At 38.7% G+C, this 10391-nt stretch overlaps 1 long non-coding RNA gene across 1 annotated transcript; it reads right to left on the bottom strand.

Annotated features, from left to right (window-relative positions):
* Positions 1 to 4735: 4735 nt before the first annotated feature.
* On the bottom strand, positions 4736 to 9732 carry LOC147155593 (uncharacterized). The gene is made up of 3 exons (XR_015092174.1): positions 9586 to 9732; positions 5801 to 5867; positions 4736 to 4937 (listed from the first exon to the last, which is right to left on the bottom strand). It is a non-coding gene; the product is annotated as an uncharacterized LOC147155593 (long non-coding RNA).
* Positions 9733 to 10391: the final 659 nt, after the last annotated feature.

Below are 10391 nucleotides of genomic sequence, written 5' to 3' on the forward strand. Positions count from 1 at the left end.
GTGTATGTGTGTGTGTCATAGGGGAAAGAGGGGCGAGAAGCCGCTACCCTGCACCCAGATAACAACCTAGCTTTATAATGTTGCATATCTATATTCAGGCCAATTCCCCCTCGGGGGGCGAGCCGGAATAATAACGCTGGCCATTTTACCCCTCCAAGCGGGCGGCCATTTTCTGCCCTAATTCTCAGCACGGCCCTCTCGTCATTCCCAAGGTATCACGTAATGGATGCGGCGATGAGATGGAGTGACATTGCGGTGTCTGAAATGTGAAAAGCCTATTTGCCGACCTGGCCTGCCTCAACAGGGTGGCCGGTGGAGATACAGGAGCTGTTTATGCTTAATCCTCTTTGCAATTTCATATGTTGTCATTTCAGATGATTGTCTCTATCTACGGCAAATTGGCAAATTTAGAAAATAGGGGCAACATGGCGGGGAAAATATACTCCCCACCCCCTCCTGTTAAACAGGTGTCATGTAAGTTCTGAGAACTGATTTAAATAACTAACGTTTCATGCATTCATACTGGGGGACAGAAGTGGTTTACAAGCCAACAAGAGTTTGTTTGCATCTGTATCAATATAATAAGCAGAGTTTTAAAGTTGAGGGCCAGATGAGGAGGTGTGGACATTCCTCCGATCGGTCAATTTCAATAAAACTTCAGCCAAACAAAGAAAGGTTAGGCTGTATAGATTTCTCATTGTGGTCCCACTCAAAGAAGTGTACTGTGAGGCACACATAACTCCATTTCTCTTCTGAACTCTAAATGCTACTCACTCATACTCTTCTTCCATCCTATCCCTTGCCTCTTCAATAATTCACATGCCTAGCTTTCTCTGGCCTTCCAAACCTTTTGAAAAGAAATCTTCATCCAACAAATACGCCGTTCTTGTTATCCCGCTGATGACACATGTTTATTCCGGCCTTTTGCTCACAAAGAAACGGGAAAGGGAGGCTTCTTCGCACTTCAGACATTATTGATTGTCATCGACAAGTTGATAGCAGATAAAACAGAAGTGTATTTTAGATACATCCACTTAGATATGACCTGATATGTCACTTGTGTTTGATTGTGCAATAGATTTTTCCAGTGGTCGACACACATAGGCTGACTTTAACATACACATACTGTAGATCTGTTCTCTTCAGTGGTACCTGAAGTAGTGGGTATATTGTACTATAAATTTTCACTTTTTTTTTTTTAAGTATTTCAGAAAAAATTCCTGTTTTAGTAAGAAAAATCTGTCATTTATACTCGTTCATAAAAATAAAATTATCATGACTTGATTAAGAGCAGTTTGTAGTCATTAATAGTAACACAAGCAGCCTAAAATTATGTAAAATGTATCGTGAGACAAATATACAGTAGTAATAATGATGTAAAACAATATCTAGTGAATAATGAACAAATTAAAATAGTGAGTCATTATTACACATCAATATTGTCTGCCTCTGATATTATTATTATTACATTGGAACCTCCGATTTCGAACGTCTCGGAACTCGTACACATCGGACTTCGACCAAAAAATGTCTCAGAGTTTGACCTCATTCTCTGAGTTTTAACACCTAAGCAAACCAAACAAAGCCAAATGTATCTTGATCGGGTAGCCGAGTGAAGGCGAGCAATGCCGAATGCTCTTGTTGCGGTAGTGGAGACGAAGCGCTGCTCATTTCCAGTCAGAGCGGGTGAATACTCCCGGAGGTGCGCCGTACATTCGCGAGTGCATTCAGATTTTTCCACGACAATTTTCTTCGACATGGGCCCAAAGAAAGACAGCAGTGCAAGTGGCAGAAAAGAAAAACGTACAGTGTTATGAACCACAGTGGATTTAGGAAGGTGATTATCGGGCCGTTGTAACTACCTCCGTAAATACTGGCACAAAGACCCCCCTTAGCTGTTCAACAACGTGCCTGACGCTAAACAGTGCACCAGCACCCCTTTGTCGTCTAACAATATGTAAAATACACTAACTCAGCACTGAACTAAAGCATGCATTCATTAACATAGCATTTTTCATCCACTGAGGCCATTGCACCACAACAAATAAAGGTAAGCTCTTTTTTTAAAATTGTTTAAATACTGTACATGTTTTTTCATGTTTTTTACATAAATAGAAATCAAAATATGATTTTTTTGTTTTTAGAGCATGGGAAAAGATTAATTGCATTTACATTATTTCCTATGGGAAAATATGTTTCGGAAGTTGAACAATTCGGACTTTGAACACTTCACAGGAACAAATTGTGTTCAAACTTCGAGGTACCACTGTATTATTATTATTATTATTATTATTATTGTTGTTGTTGTTGTTGTACAGTATTCATTTTACCTCTCAGATGCATATATGAATAGCATGTAGATGAAATTATAATGGCTAAAACATGAAGCTTTCTATCAATCATATGTCTTCAAAAAGTCAATACTTACATCACATTTTTTTCACATTAGCTTCCTAATGTACTTAAAACCTACTTGCAGTTGTTTATAAAGGTTTTCTCAGTGTGAACCTTTCGTCAGAAAAACAATCTAAATCATTTTAAATGACACTTTACGGTTGTTTTGAAATTACAACAGCTTAAAAGTCAAGCAGCATCAACCAAAATAACAGCAGTTGTGTTAAACTTTCAAGGCTCCACTGTCATGAATCACACCAATTTGAGATGACCTTACAAGTCAAACTTTTACAAGTTTTCAAACTTTGTCTATCATTTTCGCAGTAATAAATAAAGTGTAATAAATGATCCAGCTGAGCTTTTGAAAATGAAGGCAGGTTTGAGGCTGCAATGCAGGTAGTCAGTGAGAGAAGCTGTGTCCAAGACAATCATATGATGTATCATTCATGCTGTCAGTGCGAAGATGCTCCTCCTCCCTCCTCCCTCCTCCCTCCTCCCTCCTCCCTCCTCCCTCCTCCCTCCTCCCTCCTCCCTCCTCCCTCCTCCTCTTCCTTCTTCCTCACTCTGGTCTCCATCACAGCCTCCCGTAGAGGCTGCAGCCATCACACTGCAGCCTCGTGACTGCAGGGCGATTACACATTTCAATGACATGTTCACAGACACACACGCAAATGATGGTGCAAACAACAGACACACTAACACAAATGTTCCTGTTGACTCCTGAACGCACCCTGGAAAAGAATATTTTGCCACTTGCATATTTTCCTAATCCTCCCACAGACATCAAGGACATAATAGTATGGTATCCCTTTTCATCAGGGGAACCGGTTTAGCGGCATGCCTATTAATTTGCGGCCCCATTTTATTCATTCTGGACTGCTGCGCAAGGTGGTTTTAAAAAAGAGCGAGTGCTGCCTCTGAATCATTTGACCCCTGCGATTTGCTAATGAATGCTCGGAGCAATCACCATTTCCCAGAAAAAGGACAAAAATGATCCCTCATCTGTAAACCTAATCACTTACTGCCATTATCGTGCATATGGGGTGCTTGTGTGTGTGTCTGCCAGTGTGTACTAGGTGACTGTCTGATTACCATCCATGAAAGAAATTGTTGTTCAAAATGAGCCCGTGGGAGAAGAGATTGTTATTCAAGATGAAGCAGCATTGATGTGGTACTTTTTTTTTTCTTCAGGATTAGTCATGCCAAAAAGGTAAGGACAAAACAGTGGCAAAAAGTAACATTTTAATCAGTGGTGCTTCTTAGTAACTTACACTTACTTTTGTCTAAACTTTTGTTACTCTTCAATGTCAAAATATGTTACTTGCTGTACACATTTACTCGTACTTCAACTACAAAGTGTCAGAATGGCAACGAGTAGTACTTTTGAGTTACCGCTAAACATCCTCAAGTTGCAGCAGTGATTAATAATTGACAAGACTTAAATAAACAGCACCTACTTTTCAGCGACGGTGAGCCTTCGCGCACATATTGTGCATGCAACAATACAAATAATAGTTAATGAATAATAAAATAAATGAGGACACCTGATTCCTAACACCCTAGTCTTCATTAAAGGCACTCAACAGATAATTATAGAACACGTAACAAAGGGAGACTCTGGTATTTACAGCTTGAAGATAGAGAGGAATTTTTGGAGTTTTCAACTTCACATGCCCATGAGGGAGTGACGTCAAGTATGCGTCATTTTCAGCATGTTGGCGACTCACTTGTCCATATCATACCAAATCAACGACAATTGAGAAAGATTTGCATTTTCATGCTATTTTGAGTTTGTGTCAGCTAAAAACAAAAACATTAAGGTTTGCACTTTGTGCTGTCGGCAGAGAGTTATCCATCTTCAATAACCCTACGTCCACGTTTTTGTTTTTTAGTGTAAAGAGTTAAAAAATGCAGATATTATGCTAAGCAGGGCTGCCAGTATCTGCTGGATGTAACTATAGTAAACTAACTAATTAAGTAATCTGTAAAGTAACTAATATATATATTTTTTTAAATTAATCGGTAAAGTAATGAAGTTATTTTTTTCAAGGTAACAGTGGCAACACTAATTCCAGTGTATTGTTGAAAAAATACCATCATTGTATTTTAGTGACTGCAGTTCCCACCTAATAGTTGTTGATTCAACACCTGACATTTCATACTTTGACTTCAAAGATTAAGCAAAACAGGAAGTTGTGACTGTCCTTCATATCATGATTTCTCACTTCCAATTTAAACAGCACTCACTAACTTGGTGTTGAATCCACTTCAGGCAGAAGTCTGGGCACATGTCTGCACCTGAGTTTCTGCACTCCCCGGACACACATACACTTCAACCACACACATACACTTCAACCACACGCACGCACGCGCACACACCCCCACACACCCCCACACACATACCCACACGCACACACCCACACACACAAGGGATGGGTAAGGCGACAAAGGTCACACTGAAGCATTGCGGGGATAAACTGAGTCACTGGAAATCCCATCTCCTATGGCCAAATCAGATCAGTGGTGTAGATGTGGACACAAAGCTGCAAAGCAACAGGGAGGGGAAGGACGAGAAAAAGAAGGTAAAGGATTTGAATGACAAAATTTCATTTTTTAGTCTCTGAACCACGAACAAAGAGAAATTCCACAATAATCGGCTTTTCCATCACGACCACATCACTATGATGGGGAAAGTGAAAACGGATACAGTTCTTCCTGACTCCAACTATTTTGCTTCTCTACTTTTACTTAATTTCCATCCTATTGTCCTTTTTTGTTTCATAATCATGATGTTTGATCACAAAATAAAGTTCTGCACCCCCCCCCCCCCCCCATTTCTCTGCACAGGATGGGACAAGTCAAGACTGTAGGAATGTGAAAACTAAATGTGTTTATTATTAGGTATATTTTTTTAAACTTACTGTTTGTATTATTGTTTTATCATTATTATTATTATTATTATTATTATTATTATTATTATTATTATTATTATTATTATTATTATTGTTATGTTAATGTTTTATATTTGATCTTAATGTATGGCATTTTGCTTTCACTGCATTTTTTTGGAGTGCTCTATAAATAAAGTTCACTTGTGTTGATGTTTGTCTTTGTTTGTTTTCACAAACTCTCAGGCTAACGTAAAAAGAGTAGTAGAGAGAAAAAAGAGGAGGAAGAACTTATAGACCGATTGTAACTACTGTCAATACTGTTAGTGTTATCAGCGTTACAATGAAGAAAAAGCTTTAGCAAAGCTGTCTTTCTTTCATCCCTAACATCAGCACTTTATAATCCCCATTTGGGGATCAACACACCTATATGAGCGAGTTACGTTTGTATTTGAGTACTTCTGTGTGCCCTTGTGGGAACGTGCACATGTGTGTTTATAATTGTGTTTCCTACCCACCTATGAGTGTGTGCGTTATGTCAGGATTGGGTCACCTTGCATCCATCGTTTTCCTTTTTGAGACCCCCTGCAAGGATAAAAATCACCCTGTGAACTTAATCCAGGCTTATATCTTCTCCTTCATCCTAACTCGTACAAAGTGTGAACACAAACACACACACAAACACACACGTAAACAACTTTGGGTAAAGCACAAAACCCAACACAGACACTTCACGGTTGGAAGCATCAATAACCACATATAAGGTCCAAAAAGTATGTTGAATGTACAGAAATATTTATTTAATATTTGAAAAAAAAACTATTGTGGAAGTTTTGGAATTGACAAAACTTTCACAACTGTGTTGAAGTCATCCATTTGTGACTCTACTGAACAAAATAAGAGTGTGAGCGGTTAATTTAAAAACGTTCTTGTGACAAAACTGAGGGAGAGAGAGAAAAAAAGGCTGGGATTTCAACTGTCAACTGTTGAAGAAGAGTCTAAGCTCCCTGAAGACTGTAGACAGTGCATACAGCTATCGTATCAATGTTTGGTGCTTACTTTGCTTTTAACTTCATGGTTAGGTTCAAGTTGGGTGGGTGCGGCTTTTCAAATGCCAATGGAACTTGCCATTGTTCCGTGCTGGCCAGAAGGTGAGCTCCACTTCGTTTGTTTATGGTCTGGGCTCGAGTGTGAGATAGTTGCACTTTGTCTCCCTTACCTAAGTTCTATGTTAGAACCCTAAAACAGTATTCCCTCGTTTTCCGCTGGGGTTAGGTTCCAAAAATCACCTGCAATAAATGAAATCTGCAAAGTAGTTAGCTTTATGTTTTACATTTATTATAAATGTTTTAAGGCTCTAAAACCCCTCACCACAAAATGTATACACTTTTCTCATCGAGGCATTTACATTTTCTCACATTTCTCTCTTGTTTAAACATTCTCACTGTTCAAAGTCAAACCTCCATACATTTTATAAAATAGGTACATTACTGTAAAAAGAAATGCATGCAAAATTACACTAAAAAAATCCTTGAAGAGAGAGGCCGCGAAAAATAAACCGCATTATAGCGAGGGAACACCGTAATCTCACAGCACTAATACACAATTTCCCCAAGATTAGGTTATTAGCATTTTTAGGGTTATTTTTTAACAGAAGTAAATGAAAAATTGTGGAAAAGATTTTGTAGGCCACATAAAATGATGTGAAAAGACAAATGGGACTGGGACCTGGGATTTAAACAATAGTCTATATGAAGCAATCAGTAAGATGGCCCATAGGTTTTTGTACTAACACAAATAAAAATGTTCATACTCTGAAACTACAGTACAAAAAAAAAAGGTAAACCTCCTCCGCAATCAAGTTATGCTTTGTACTCATAAACACCAGGAAAACAGGAAGAATAACAGTAACAGTAGTCGCAATATCCCATTAGGTGCGTTAAAATTATCAAACTATTGTTGGTGAGGTACGGGTGGCCTCAAGGTAAAGAGGCAGGCCTTAAACTGAGAAGCTGGCTGTCTTATTCCCCACATGAACATTTTACTCCTGACTTGAAATGCTTTGTGTTAGCAACAGTTGAGGAGTGAGTTGCCGCATATGTCAGTTCCACTGGGCAAAATGTACTGGTGTGATTAGGAGGCACCATACACTGCTTTTACTTGACCAGGGACATACTTGGGAGATAAAGCAGGATGAAACAAATAGCAACCATTCTGCAACTATTGAGTGTTTATTTTAAACTAAATATATATAAATATATATAAGAAAATGGTGTCAAGCCATAAGAGAAAGGACACCTGATTTAACACAAAGAATAAATGAATGTTGTTGCAGGAAAGAAAAGAATAATCAGACAAAGCTGAATCGTCATTGATTTACGCTCATATTCATATCTGTGTCCCAACTGAGACATGATAAACTGCCTCTCTTCAGATTCCACATTCAATATTCTCTCTCTCTCTCTCTAACCTGTCATTAATATTTGGAGGTTGTTTTTTTTTTAATATAATGTTTCAGTATCGGTTTTAGTACTGATTTTGTTATGTGTGACCTAGCCAAGCTCATTTTTTTACAATTAAAACAGGGAGTGATATCCTAACCAAGTCTTACAAAATCTCTAGTTTGTGACTGTTCTTGGTAAAAGTATCCCCTTTATGCTGCCTGTAAAAAAATGTAGTGTAATTATTTGTGTCTCCAGGTGTGTTAATATGTATCATAGTCACCAACTATTTGATTGGAAGAAGTCAATTAGACAATGTTTCTAAATGGGTAAAAAAGAGAGAAAAGTTTGGTATCCATGTTGGTAAAGTAATATATCTAAATTATACCAAACCGAGTACAAGTCCAAGAATGCATTAAAACCAGATTATTATGCAAACAACTTCTTTGTCTGTGGTCTGTGCTCGACTTCAATTCAAAAATATTATTTTACAACAGTAATTTCAGGGTGGTGGTCTTAAAAGGCACTACCTTTGGTATCAATTCCTACTATATTGAGACTAAACACTGTTTCAGCAGACCTGAATATAGAATTTGAGCTCAAGTTCTCCACTTCCTGCTCTGAAAGATAGAAGATGGAATGAGCAAAATTATAGCTGAATTGATTACTTGATTGTCAAAGAATTCTGTCAATTGTTGTCAATTGAGGCTAAGAATGTAATGCGCCACCAGACTGCAAACAAAAAAAGTGCGGTCCATTCAGTCTAAACTTTGTTGTTGAAAGAACAGGCTTCACGTACACAGACCTTGACTAGGCAGTAATAGTCTGCTTAATACATCAATAGCTTGGCAGCAAGTGTTAAAAAATCTTGAGAAGTAGTCACTTTTCCATTAAAAACATATTTAAATCAAATTATTCCATTTGTAGATGGTTAATTTTCCAGAGTCAATGAAGTTGCCTCATTGTTCTTCAGATCACTTGGAATGATCAGAATTTCAAACAGAACTCCTCTTGACACAGCAACTCAATTTTCACATTTTATTAATTTCATATGCAGGATTCCAAATAAATAAATGTGCCTATGCTAGTTCTGACCTGTAAATTGTGTACTGGCCTGTTTTTGTCTCCCTGTCTTTTAACACCAGTGCCATCTTCCTCCCCTGCCTCCAGGCTGTCCAAACCTGTTTGAAGAGGCTATTAGAACCCAAATCAAAGTCTGCCCTTTTTGAATATTCACCAACAGTCTGCTGGCCTTTTGTGAGCCCCCGGAATAAAAATAATCAAAATCAGAACGGACCTTCATGTGCAATAATAACTCTGTCTACTCCGGCCTCCGCTGTCAAAGCCATTTATAATTCATGCACCCACACTGATGGGTACGGGGCACGTTCAAGAGGTCCGCGCCTGCCAGCCAGGTAGGGGACTTTATTATTGAACGGTGGCCATGCTAGTATGACGCTGTTTTATAATTATGAGAACTTCAAAAAGTTTTCAGCCTCTGACCCTTGCTCAAACTCTCACTCTCTTCTCTCTGTTGTTAATTTAGACACTAGCAGTTTCATCCCTCGCCATGGGTGTTTGTTTTACAATAAAAGGTCATCCTCATTTGTCCGCAGTCATAAAAGGGACCACCGTTGGGGCTGAGGTCAGACAACCCGACAGATAGAAAAATAGACCGACGGACAGAGGGATTGCTGGCGCTATGGATGTGGAGGGGGACGTGTGAGAACGGACAGAAAGATAAGATGGTAAGATGGATGCATAGACAGCAAGGGACACAGACGGGTATTGGCCGAAGGAGAGAGAGATGGTCGTGACTGGTGATGGCAAGAATCTGGCCTGATAACTAATCATGCTATCACCTCAAGTCTTCCCTCTCCTCTCTGCGCCTTCTTCACCTCCGCCGTGTTCCTTTCCAGCGATGATTGACGAGGGCACAGTGGACTGAGGTTGTCTCTGTCCCCAGATTAGAAAGCCCTCAAACAAATGAAGCCTGGAAATGGTCCCCTCGGGATCTGAGAGCCACAGGTAGACAGACAGGATGCACACTTTAGCTTGAAGACACAAGAGGATAGCGGAAAAGTGTGGCTGAGACGCAGGAGGAGAAGATGTGAAATGATGCGCATTTATGGTTTATGGGTGTATAGTGTTACTATAAAACTGGGTTGAGTACACTATAGTGAATATTGAGAAGTAAACCAGAAGTTTAAAAAAACAAAACATTTTTAACTGACCATCATGCATGTCATAGACAATTGCAATGATTAACTTGTTTTTTCTTTATGTCACTACACCAGCTTTAACAATGACAATAATTAATTGATGACTTTTTAAAACATTATTTTTAATGCGATGAGAGGATATCAAGTGTCGTATTGAGCAGAATACCTGTAAAGCCCTTTTTACACTGCATTTTTTAGGGTGTAGCACGGTGTCAGTAAAACTATTCATTGTGTACGTAGAGGCAGGGACACGGAATGGAGTGTTGGTGGGTGTCTTTTGGATATTAGCAAACAGTAGGATTGACAGTGGCAGTTTCCCAAGATGAAGATTGTGATTTTGTTCCTCAAGGCGTGTGTATTATTATTTTTTTAATTAACTAGTAAAATGTACTTAAAAAAAATTCCCTTCTAAAATGTACTTAGAATTTCGTAGTGAAAACACTTTT

Source organism: Leptonotus elevatus, chromosome 21 (genome assembly GCF_054856555.1).
Source record: "Leptonotus elevatus isolate MCC_2025b chromosome 21, RoL_Lele_1.0, whole genome shotgun sequence".
Classification (NCBI taxonomy): Eukaryota; Metazoa; Chordata; class Actinopteri; order Syngnathiformes; family Syngnathidae; genus Leptonotus; species Leptonotus elevatus.